The sequence below is a fragment of the Mirounga leonina genome, unplaced genomic scaffold (genome assembly GCF_011800145.1).
Source record: "Mirounga leonina isolate KUSES-001 unplaced genomic scaffold, KU_Mleo_1.0 Mir_129, whole genome shotgun sequence".
Lineage (NCBI taxonomy): Eukaryota > Metazoa > Chordata > Mammalia > Carnivora > Phocidae > Mirounga > Mirounga leonina.
Window position 1 is genome coordinate 44,006,983 of NW_023270323.1, and position 9,937 is coordinate 44,016,919.

The 9,937-nt window shown below is 38.1% G+C and overlaps 1 pseudogene; it reads left to right on the forward strand.

Moving 5' to 3' along the window:
* The first annotated feature begins 7,588 nt into the window (after positions 1-7,588).
* On the forward strand, positions 7,589-9,601 carry LOC118010892 (annotated as a pseudogene).
* Positions 9,602-9,937: the final 336 nt, after the last annotated feature.

Consider the following 9,937-nt stretch of genomic DNA (forward strand, 5'->3'; position numbering starts at 1 on the left):
TATTGTTATTCTAAAATACTTATCCAGAATTTTCACCCTTCTGAGATTACCCTACAATAAAGGGAATAATGATGCCCTGCATGTGTACAATGTCAGAAGATGTTCAAAATATCACATCATAGCTAAAAATATGTAAACTCCTAGTTTGCATAATTACAGCAGGTAGATAGCTCAAGTTTAGTGGGAAATTCCCAAAGTATGAAATATTAACATCTTTCTTTAAAAAAAGTGTCAAAAATGAAAGTGTAACTTGCTCATTCCTACAAAAACATTTATGGTCTATATATTAAACATTCACGTATATTTTAAGATACTGTGACATTATGCCACATAGGTCTGTTCATTTGGTCTGTTAATTACACATCATATATGATGGTTGACAAGTAACTTGCGGCTTGGAACACAAATAACAATCTAGCAAGCATATACGATGCCAAATACCATTTATAATTCCTTGATGTTCACAGGCTAGCAAAATCTTTTTCACAGTTCTGCTGATCATCCCCATGCATTTAAGGCATAATATCTATGAAAGTTACATAATGACCAACATCACTTTTAATAATTAAAATTAATATTTTTTGAATTAAGTCATATAATTAAAATAAAGTCAGTATTAAATTAAATATATTTTATCTGGAAGATAAGTATATAGTTATCTGGAAGATAAATCTATGTAAAAGTAATAACTTACAACAGAGTTATCTGTAAATCACACATACTATTATATGATTTATGGTCAAAGTAAGACCAAGTGATTTGAGTTAGAGATGGGAGAAATAAATTTTCTTACATCAGCCTTGAAGATAATATTCAAAATTATAGAAAATATTTGTATAACTCAAAAAGTGTCCATGCATCCTTCAATCCATACAAATGACACTTTTGGCTAACATAAGTCATTCTCATTTCTTAATCAAGGATCTTACATTAGGAGGAAAACAAAATGCATTAATTGGTTTTTAATAAATATATCTGACATTAATAAATGAATGGAAATTGCAAACAGGTAAGTATGCAAAGCAAATCAAGGGAAATTATTTCTTCTTTTCATTTGACTTGAGGTAATACTCTTATTAAATTCACCATACTACTTTCAGTTACTGCCCTTACAACTTTTTCTTAGCTGTTATAAATCTTTACCCAGAAAATTAATAAAACATGAAAATGTAATGCCTAATCTAAGCTTTTTATTCTCTCAAGTTAAAAAAATTAACTTACTTTATTTGATCAAGTTTAAAAAGAGGAAATTTCTATAAGTGATCTAAATATATTTTACAATACAAAAGAAGATAAGTTTTTAAGTTTTAACTTAAATCTGATTTTTGGTGTAATCTAACTTGAAAACTGGAACAAAACAAAACAAAAAGTAATTTTATAGATAGTCCCAGAAAGACAAAGTTACATACAAACTAACTAAGCATCTGATCTGATGTACAATTTTTACTTTTGTACTTCTCAAATAATGTGAAGGAAATCTCTACAAAGTAGTCAGTGAGAATTTTTATAGCTTGCATTCTATACTGCATAATTTGAAAGTTATTTAAAATTTTTGAATAACAATGAATGGGTTCCCTATACTCCATCTACAAGGTAACATTCTAATTTTCACTGTTACTCAAAAATGTTAAGTAACTTTCAAATTATGCAGTATAGAATGCAAGCTAATTATGCTAAGTGAAATAAGTCAAGTAGAGAAAGTCAATTATCATATGGTTTCACTTATTTGTGGAACATAAGGAATAGCATGAAGGACATTAGGAGAAGGAAGGGAAAAATGAAGAGGGGGAAATCAGATGAACCATGAATGAGATGAACCATGAGAGACTATGGACTCTGAGAAACAAACAGGGTTTTAGAGGGGAGGGGAGTGGGGGGATGGGTTAGCCCGGTGATGAGTATTAAGGAGGGCATGTATTTCATGGAGCACTGGGTGTTATATGCAAACAATGAATCATGGAACACTACATCACAAACTAATGATGTATTGTATGGTGACTAATATAACATAATTAAAAAAAAGAAAACAAAAGAAATGCTATTAACTCTAGCTATAAGGCATTCACCATTTAAAATTTAATTGACTCAAATTTCTAGAATAGATGTTCTCAATGGATTTTGTTCAAGAACAAAACTCTAAATGACAAAAATATTTGTGAACAAAATGGAAGGGCTTAAATATCAGAAAAACACTAAACAAGTCAGTAATAATTTTTATTATTGAAATTATTATTTTCCAGTATGCTTCACAGTTTCTATAAACAGTGACAATGCTTTCTCTGTTCATTTGGCCGTCCTTCAAAACTGTCACTTAGGTTTTAGGTCTTAGTCTTGATCTCGTTATAGTAGATCCCATGGAGTAAGTTTTTAAAGATTGATTGATTGATTGAAGAGAGAGCGTGCACAAGTGGGAGGGACAGAGGGAGAGGGAGAGAGATTCTCAAGCAAACTCCCAGCTGAGCACAGGGCCCAGCATGGGGCTTGATCTCAAGACCCTAAGATGAGGACCTTAGCCAAAATCAAGAGCTGGACCCTTAACCGATTCTGCCACCTAGGCACCCCTCATGGAGTAAGTTTTTAAATTCATTTTTAAACTCTTGCCTCTTATTATTAATAAGCTAATTCCAAACTACACAAATCCTTGGCAGATACCTACATAACATCAGATATAGTTAGTTGAGACAAAAATATATTTTGAATACTTATTAATATTTAGCATCTGTGGAAGATTTCAGTACAACATTATCCAGGACACAGTACCTGAAATAGTTGCTCTAGAACCACCAATGATCAGTGAACATAGCCCAGCCATGAGGATGGTAACTTTTTTTTTTTTTAAGATTTTTTGTTTATTTATTTGAGACAGAGAGAATGAGAGACAGAGAGAGAGCATGAGAAGGGGGAGGGTCAGAGGGAGAAGCAGACTCCCTGCCAAGCAGGGAGCCCGATGCGGGACTCGATCCCAGGACTCCAGGATCATGACCTAAGCCGAAGGCAGTGGCTTAACCAACTGAGCCACCCAGGCGCCCGAGAATGGTAACTTTTAATACTGTTCTTTCTATTTGTTCTACAGGTATAACCCTTATCTTTAAACATCTTAGCATGCATAAAGGATATTATCTTTCCTGAACCTTTTATTACCTGAAAAATTGTGTCTAAAGTATTTATGCTATTATACTATGATTACTTTTTCTAAATATATAATCGGAAATGTTTCGCATAATTTTCTAATTTTAAATGTCTATAATCTTGTATTCCATTACTGAACATTTTTAAAATTGGATCTGTATCAATATTAGAAAATATTTGGCTTAGAGCTTAGTGTATAACTCATAATTTTGGTCCCCTTTTATAGGTTCCACAATTACCCTATCCTTACATAATTTTATGTCTACATATAGTGATATATATGCATAGTGATGTGTACATATATATTGGTGATATACAGATATAAAGATATTTGTTATAAGGATTTATCTCACGTGGTTATAAAGACTGAATAGTTTCAAGATCTGCAATTACAAGCTGCAGATCCAGGATAGTGAAAATTATAGTTCCAGTTCAAAGGCTTGAGAACCAGGAGAGTCAAAGCTATACATTCTAGTCTGTAATGAGTCCAAAGGCAGGAAAAGACCAATATCCAGTCTCAAAGACAGGCGATAGAGCAAATCATTCTTTACTCCACCGTTTTGTTCTATTCAGGCCTTCACTGGATTGGATGAGGCCCAACAACACTGAAGAGAGCAATTTACTTTATTCAGTCTAATTATTCAAATGTTAATTTCATCCAGACCCATGAAGAATAATGTTTAACTAAATATCTGGACACCCTGTGACCCAGTCAAGTTGACTAGAATTAATCATCATACTTGGATTCATGAAAATTGGAAAATGATTTAACTGTGTGGCCAGGAGCATGGAAGCAGCAAAATTAAAATATTGCATTCAAGGAGATCTGGGGAAGAAGTATGTAACTGAAGCAATAAGAATTGGCATAAAGTGTGAAGACCTTTGTCTCTCATATTAATGTCCACCACAGAGCATCCTCTATAGAAGATATGATTGGAACACCCAAGACAAGGAACTGAAAATTATTACAAAAAGAGGAAACTCTTAGAGGCAGTATAAAAGGCAATATAAGTCATGTTAATAATGGAAATCAGCAACTTTCATTTCTACTGGGTAGAAGAGAGCAAAAGAAAATTCTATTAAAATAGCAACAAGTTGCATTTGAAAATCCTTTTGGAACTTCCCTTTGTCTTTACTTTGCCCAACGCCAAAGTATACAATCAGTTGCTCCTCACAATCCCAGGGCAGCAGCTCTTTCTGTCCTGCCCTGTGATTCAATAAAACCTTTTTGCACCAAAAAAAAAAAAAAAAAAAGCAACAATTTGAAATATCTAGGGAGAAATCTCTCCCCTTCAAATTAAATCTTATAAGGTTTTTAATGTAAAATTTTAAAGTACTCATAAAGGATTCAAAATAATTAAAAAGCTGGAAAGTTACTGCATTTTTTGGATATTATGATATGTACTTATTGGTATCATTTCTTTAGCTGTTATGACACCCCAATCCTTCTCATGGCTTCATCATAGTGTAAAGTTCTTGACATGATTGTTCTAGTGACTTACTTTGATCGCTTACCTTTCCATCCCTCTGCCAACACTATGATAGTAACATACTTTGGCTAGATACTAGCCAAGGAGAATGAGCTTTTTTTTTTTTTTTGTAGAGGGACAATGGGCCTTCCAAGAAAGATTAAGTCCCCAAACTGCCTAATATTATTAAAGTACCAACAATTAAGTCCAACAAGAAAGACATATTTCAAAAAAATAATTGTGAATATGGTTTTTGGCACAGAATTGGATGTCCTCAGACACATAAAATTCAACAAAGTTTCAGAAAGGGCTATACGAGCAAAACAATGTCAATCTAGACGCAAAACAAATGTCTAGAACTGGGCGCCAAAATTTCAGCTCACAGGAAGTAGGCTGGCAAAGCTGGCAGGCCACCATAAAGGGTCTGTGTTCTAAGGCATTCCTCAGAAGCGGCCACGTAAGATAGAAATGGAAGATCTTTTTCATTATGTGAAGCAACAGCCTTGGAAAACAGTGGATATGGGAAACAATGTGAGGAATTAGAATTGAATGCCTAAACAAGTATTATCCAGTCCCCAAGAGTTTTGAGTACCTGTTAACAATTTGCCCAGTGTTTTAAAAACAATATAGACTAGTGACTGTTAGGAGTCTTTGTTCCTTTTTAAAATGAGAGTGTGTACTGTGTATTCTTTCCCTGCACATCCATTTTATATATAGTATGTACAGTATAGATAATTAGATTTTTATTCTATAGGTCTATGGAGTAAGAGAAGTGCATTCAGATCTGAAGTAAATCACAATACTTTATATTTCAAACCTGATGCCATGACTGTATAAGAAATATAGTTGTTCTGGAATGGAGATGAGTGTGTTTTACATGTGGAATGACATGAATAATCAAAATGAAGAGGGTAGACTCTGGTATATTGAATGTTTGATCTAATAATTCAATTATTCCTGTATTCACACCATTTCCATGGCCTCAAAGTGGTCATAATGTACTATGCCAACCTATGCCTTCTGATTGGAGAAGTCAATCCATGTGCATTTAGAGTGATTATTGACAAGTAAGGACTTACTAAGTGTCTTCTGGCTGTTTCGTAATTTTCTTGTTCCTTTCTTCCCTCTTGCTGGCCTTCGTTGTGAATTGCTGAATTTCTGTAGTGGTATGCTTTGATTCTTTTCTCTTTCTTTTATGTGTTGACTATAGGTTTTTGCTTTGTGGTTACCATGAGGCTTACATAAAATGTCTTATAGATATAACAATTTTATGTTAACAACTCAACTTTGCATACAAAAACTTTCCCCCTTTACTCCCCCCTTTATGGTTTTGATTTTCATAACCTACCTCTTTTTATGTTGTGTATGCATTAACAAATTCTAGTAGCTATACTTATTTTTAATAATTTTGTCCTTTAACCTTTATACTACAGTTAAGTGGTTAATATACCACTACATTACAGTATTAGTGTATGCTGAATTTGACTCTATATTTAACCTTTATCAATGTGTTGTGTATTTTCAGATGTTTTGTGTTGCTAATTTGCATCCTTTCATTTCAGAATGAAGAACTTCTTTCAGCATTTCTTGTAAGATAGGTCTCCAGCAATGATGAAATTCCTCAGCTTTTGTCTTTATCTCTCCTTCCTTTCTAAAGTTCAACTTTGCTAGATATAGTATTCTTGGTCAGCAGTTTTTTTCTTTCACACTTTGAATATATCATCCCATTTCCTCCTGGTCTGTAAAGTTTCTGCTGAGAAATTGCTGATAGCCTTATGTTGATTACTTTGTAAGCTACATGCTTCTTTTCTCTTGCTGCTCCTAAGATTCTTTCTTTGTCCTTGATATTTGACAATTATAGTGTGTCTTGAAAAATATTTCTTTAAGTCAAGTTCGTTTGGGGACCTATGAGCTTCATGAAATTGAATGTCCAAATCTCTCCCCAGATTTGGGAAGTTTTTAGACATTATTTCTGTAAATGAGCTTTCTGCTCCATTTTCTCTCTTCTTCTGGGATTTTAGTAATTCACAGATTGTTTCTTTTGGTGGTATATCATAGATCGCCTTTCTTCACTTTTTTTTCATTTTTTTTTTTTTTTATTCTCCTCTGACTGGTTAATCTCAAAGGTCCTGTCGTCCAATTCACATATTGTTTCTTTTGCTTGATCCATTCTACTGTTGATGCTTTCTATTGCATTTCTCAGTTCATTCCTTGTATTCTTCAGCTTTAGAAATCTATGTGGTTCTTTTACAATTTCTATCTCTGCTGAACTTCTCTTTTGTCTGTGTAGTGCTTTTTCTGATTCTGTTGTACTCTTTCTGCGTTTTCTTAAAGCACACTGAACTTCCTTAAAAGATCTCAGATGATGGCGTTAAGGAGGGCACATGATGTGATGAGCACTGGGTGTTATACCCAACTAATGAATCAATGAACCCTACATCAAAAACTAATAATGTACTATATGTTGGCTAATTGAATTTAAATTTAAAAAAAAAATCTTAGGGATATCCCAGCTTGGGGACAGGATTCCAAGTGAGCCCCTGCCCTCAAGACTACTGGAACCTCTGGCTTTCCAGGACCAGCAGTCCCTGCCATGGATCCTGAGAGGAGGAGGAGAAGACATTTTGGCTGCCTACTCACATCCCATTTTCCTCTTCCTTATCCTACTGTTGCTATAGCTGATTATGGCAGTGTTCCCTCTGCCTCAGCATGGAGTAGGTTCCAGCACTATTATTCAGCAGGCATGGTTCCCACTGCTGCCCAGGAATTCTGTCTAATTCTCCCTCCCTAGCTGGTGAAGCAAGGACCAGAGAACTGTGGAGGCCCAAACCACAGCAATGGCAGAGCCACCTCCCAGCATCCCCACCCTAGGAGGCTGCATGCAGAATGAAGAGTAGTGTCTAGGGACTGGGCAGGCCTTATTAATCTAGGCCTAGAGAGGACAGCAGAGGCTGTGAAGTGGGCTGGGGGCAGGAAGAACAGAGCAGAAGATGTCCAGTAAACTCAAAGCCAGTGAGGCCCTGAATTTGGTAGCCCAGTGCTACCCCCTTAGCCAGAAAGAATAGGCTGTTTTTTCATGAGCAGATCCTGATCACTGATGTGAAACTGAGACGGGTGACCCTGAAAAACCCCGATTCTACCATGGGGAAGTTGCCCAACACTTTTAGCTTTGATACTATATATGATGCCACTTCCAAGCAGACAGATTTATATATGTTGAAACCATGAGGCCCCTGGTAGACGCAACTCTTCAGGGTTTCAATGGCATGGTGTTTGCCTACTGTCATATGAGCGCTGGCAAGACTGACACCAAGACTGACACCTGGGTGGAGCCTGAACTGTGAAGGGTCATCCCCAATGCCTTTGAGCACATTTTTACCCATACCTTATGCTCCTAGAATCAACGTGCCTGGCCCATGACTCCTACATGCGAATCTACCAGAAGTTTCAAACCTGTTCTCCCAAGAGCCCAGCAAGAGGCCAGAGCTGAAGAAGAACCCTGATAGGCAACTAAATCAAGGACCTCTTTGCCTTCACCACAAAGAACATCAAGGAGATCTAGCATGTCACAACTCCAGGGAACCAGACCCAGATGGTGGGTAGCACACATGAATGAGGTCAGTTCCCACCCGATGCCATCTTCATCATCACCATGGAGTGTGCATGGCTTTGATGGTCAGGAACACATTCATCTGGGCAATATCAACCTGGGAGACCTGGCTGGCAGTGAGATGCAGAACAAAGCAGGCCCCGATATGGCTAGAAGGACAGCCACACAGTCCACAGGTAGTGGTGGTGGTGGAGGTAGCGGTAGTGGTAGAGAGAAGCCTAAAGAAGTCTCCAAAATCAACCTCTCACTGTCTGCCTTGGCAACATAACCACTGGTGAGCAACAGGAGTACCCATATCCCCTACCAGGACTCCAAGCTCACTTGGCAGCTCCAGACTTTTTGGAAAGGAATGCCAAGCCATCATAGTGGCCACACTGGGTGTGGTCTTATGGCTACTTTAAGAGCCTTTCTGTCCTTCACTTTACCAATCAAGCCAAGAATATCAAGAAAAATCCCCAAGTAAATGAGTATCCCAAGGACACACTGATGCAGGAATTCCAGGAGGAGACTGTTCACCTGAAGACCCAGCTGGAAAAAAAAGGGTTGCTGGCAAAGTGACTCTGGAAGAAGAGCAGCAGCAAAAAGAAGGCTGCGTCAGCCAGGCAGAGTACCATGAATGGCCAGTGATTGAAATCTGGGTAACCAAAGAGGAGGATGACAACAACAACCACCACCCACCCCAGTCTATCCTGGAGTCAGCCTTGGATAAGAACATGGAAAATTACCTGCAGGAACAGAAGGAGTGGCTGGAGGAGGAGAAGGTGGCCATCCAGGTTGTCTGCATCTGAGTGAATGAGGAGAAGTAAAATCTGCTGGCAGAGGAGAAGATCCTGGAAGATATGCAGCAGAAACAGCAGGCTATAGAGCTGCTCAGAGCCAAGTACAAAGCCATGGAGAGCAAGCTGCTCATCGAGGACAAGAACATCATGGATCACACCAAAAAGCAACAGAAAACTGCTGTTGGAACTGAAGACTCAGGAGATTGTTGAGCAAAAATGCCACGAGCAGGAAATGCAGCAGGAGATGATGATCTGAGATGAGGAGACCAAGGAGCGCTAGGACACCTCCATGTTCCATCCCTGCAGCAGATGGTGGAAATCATAACCAAGAAAGCAGAAGCTCTATGCCAAGCTGCAGGTGAAGGCAGAGATCCAGGACCAGGATGATGAGTACATCTGCACGTGCCAGGATCTGGAGGAGGCACAGAATGAGCACATCCAGGAACTGAAGCTCAAGTACCTTAGAGAACTTCATCTCCCCTAAAAAGAAGAGCATGATTGTAAATAGGCTTTGCCAGGCTGTGAGGAGGAGCAGTAAAACAAGACCTCCATGTACTACACATGGAGAGTTTCATGCATTTGGACAGCTTTCTGAAAAAACCTTCCATATCTAAAATTTAAAAGTCCAGATCCTGGTGCCAGAGTCCTCAACACCACACCAGCAGCCTCAAAGTCCTCACTAACCACCACTCTCCACCACACATGCCTTGCTGGCCTCCACCACTCTGAGCCCCACCACAGTGCTAGACCATGGGTGGCAACCTTCAGTCAGGCTGCCCATCCCACAGGTTCCTGGGATGGGGCAGCCAATCCTGGATTATCACATCACCCCTTCAGTGTGTGTGTGTGTGTGTGTGTGCTCGTGTGTGCATATGTCTGAGAGGGTAAGAATCTGGTCTGGAGACTACAACTCTGGCTGCTCTTTTTAGTCCCCTTTATTTAATTAATGT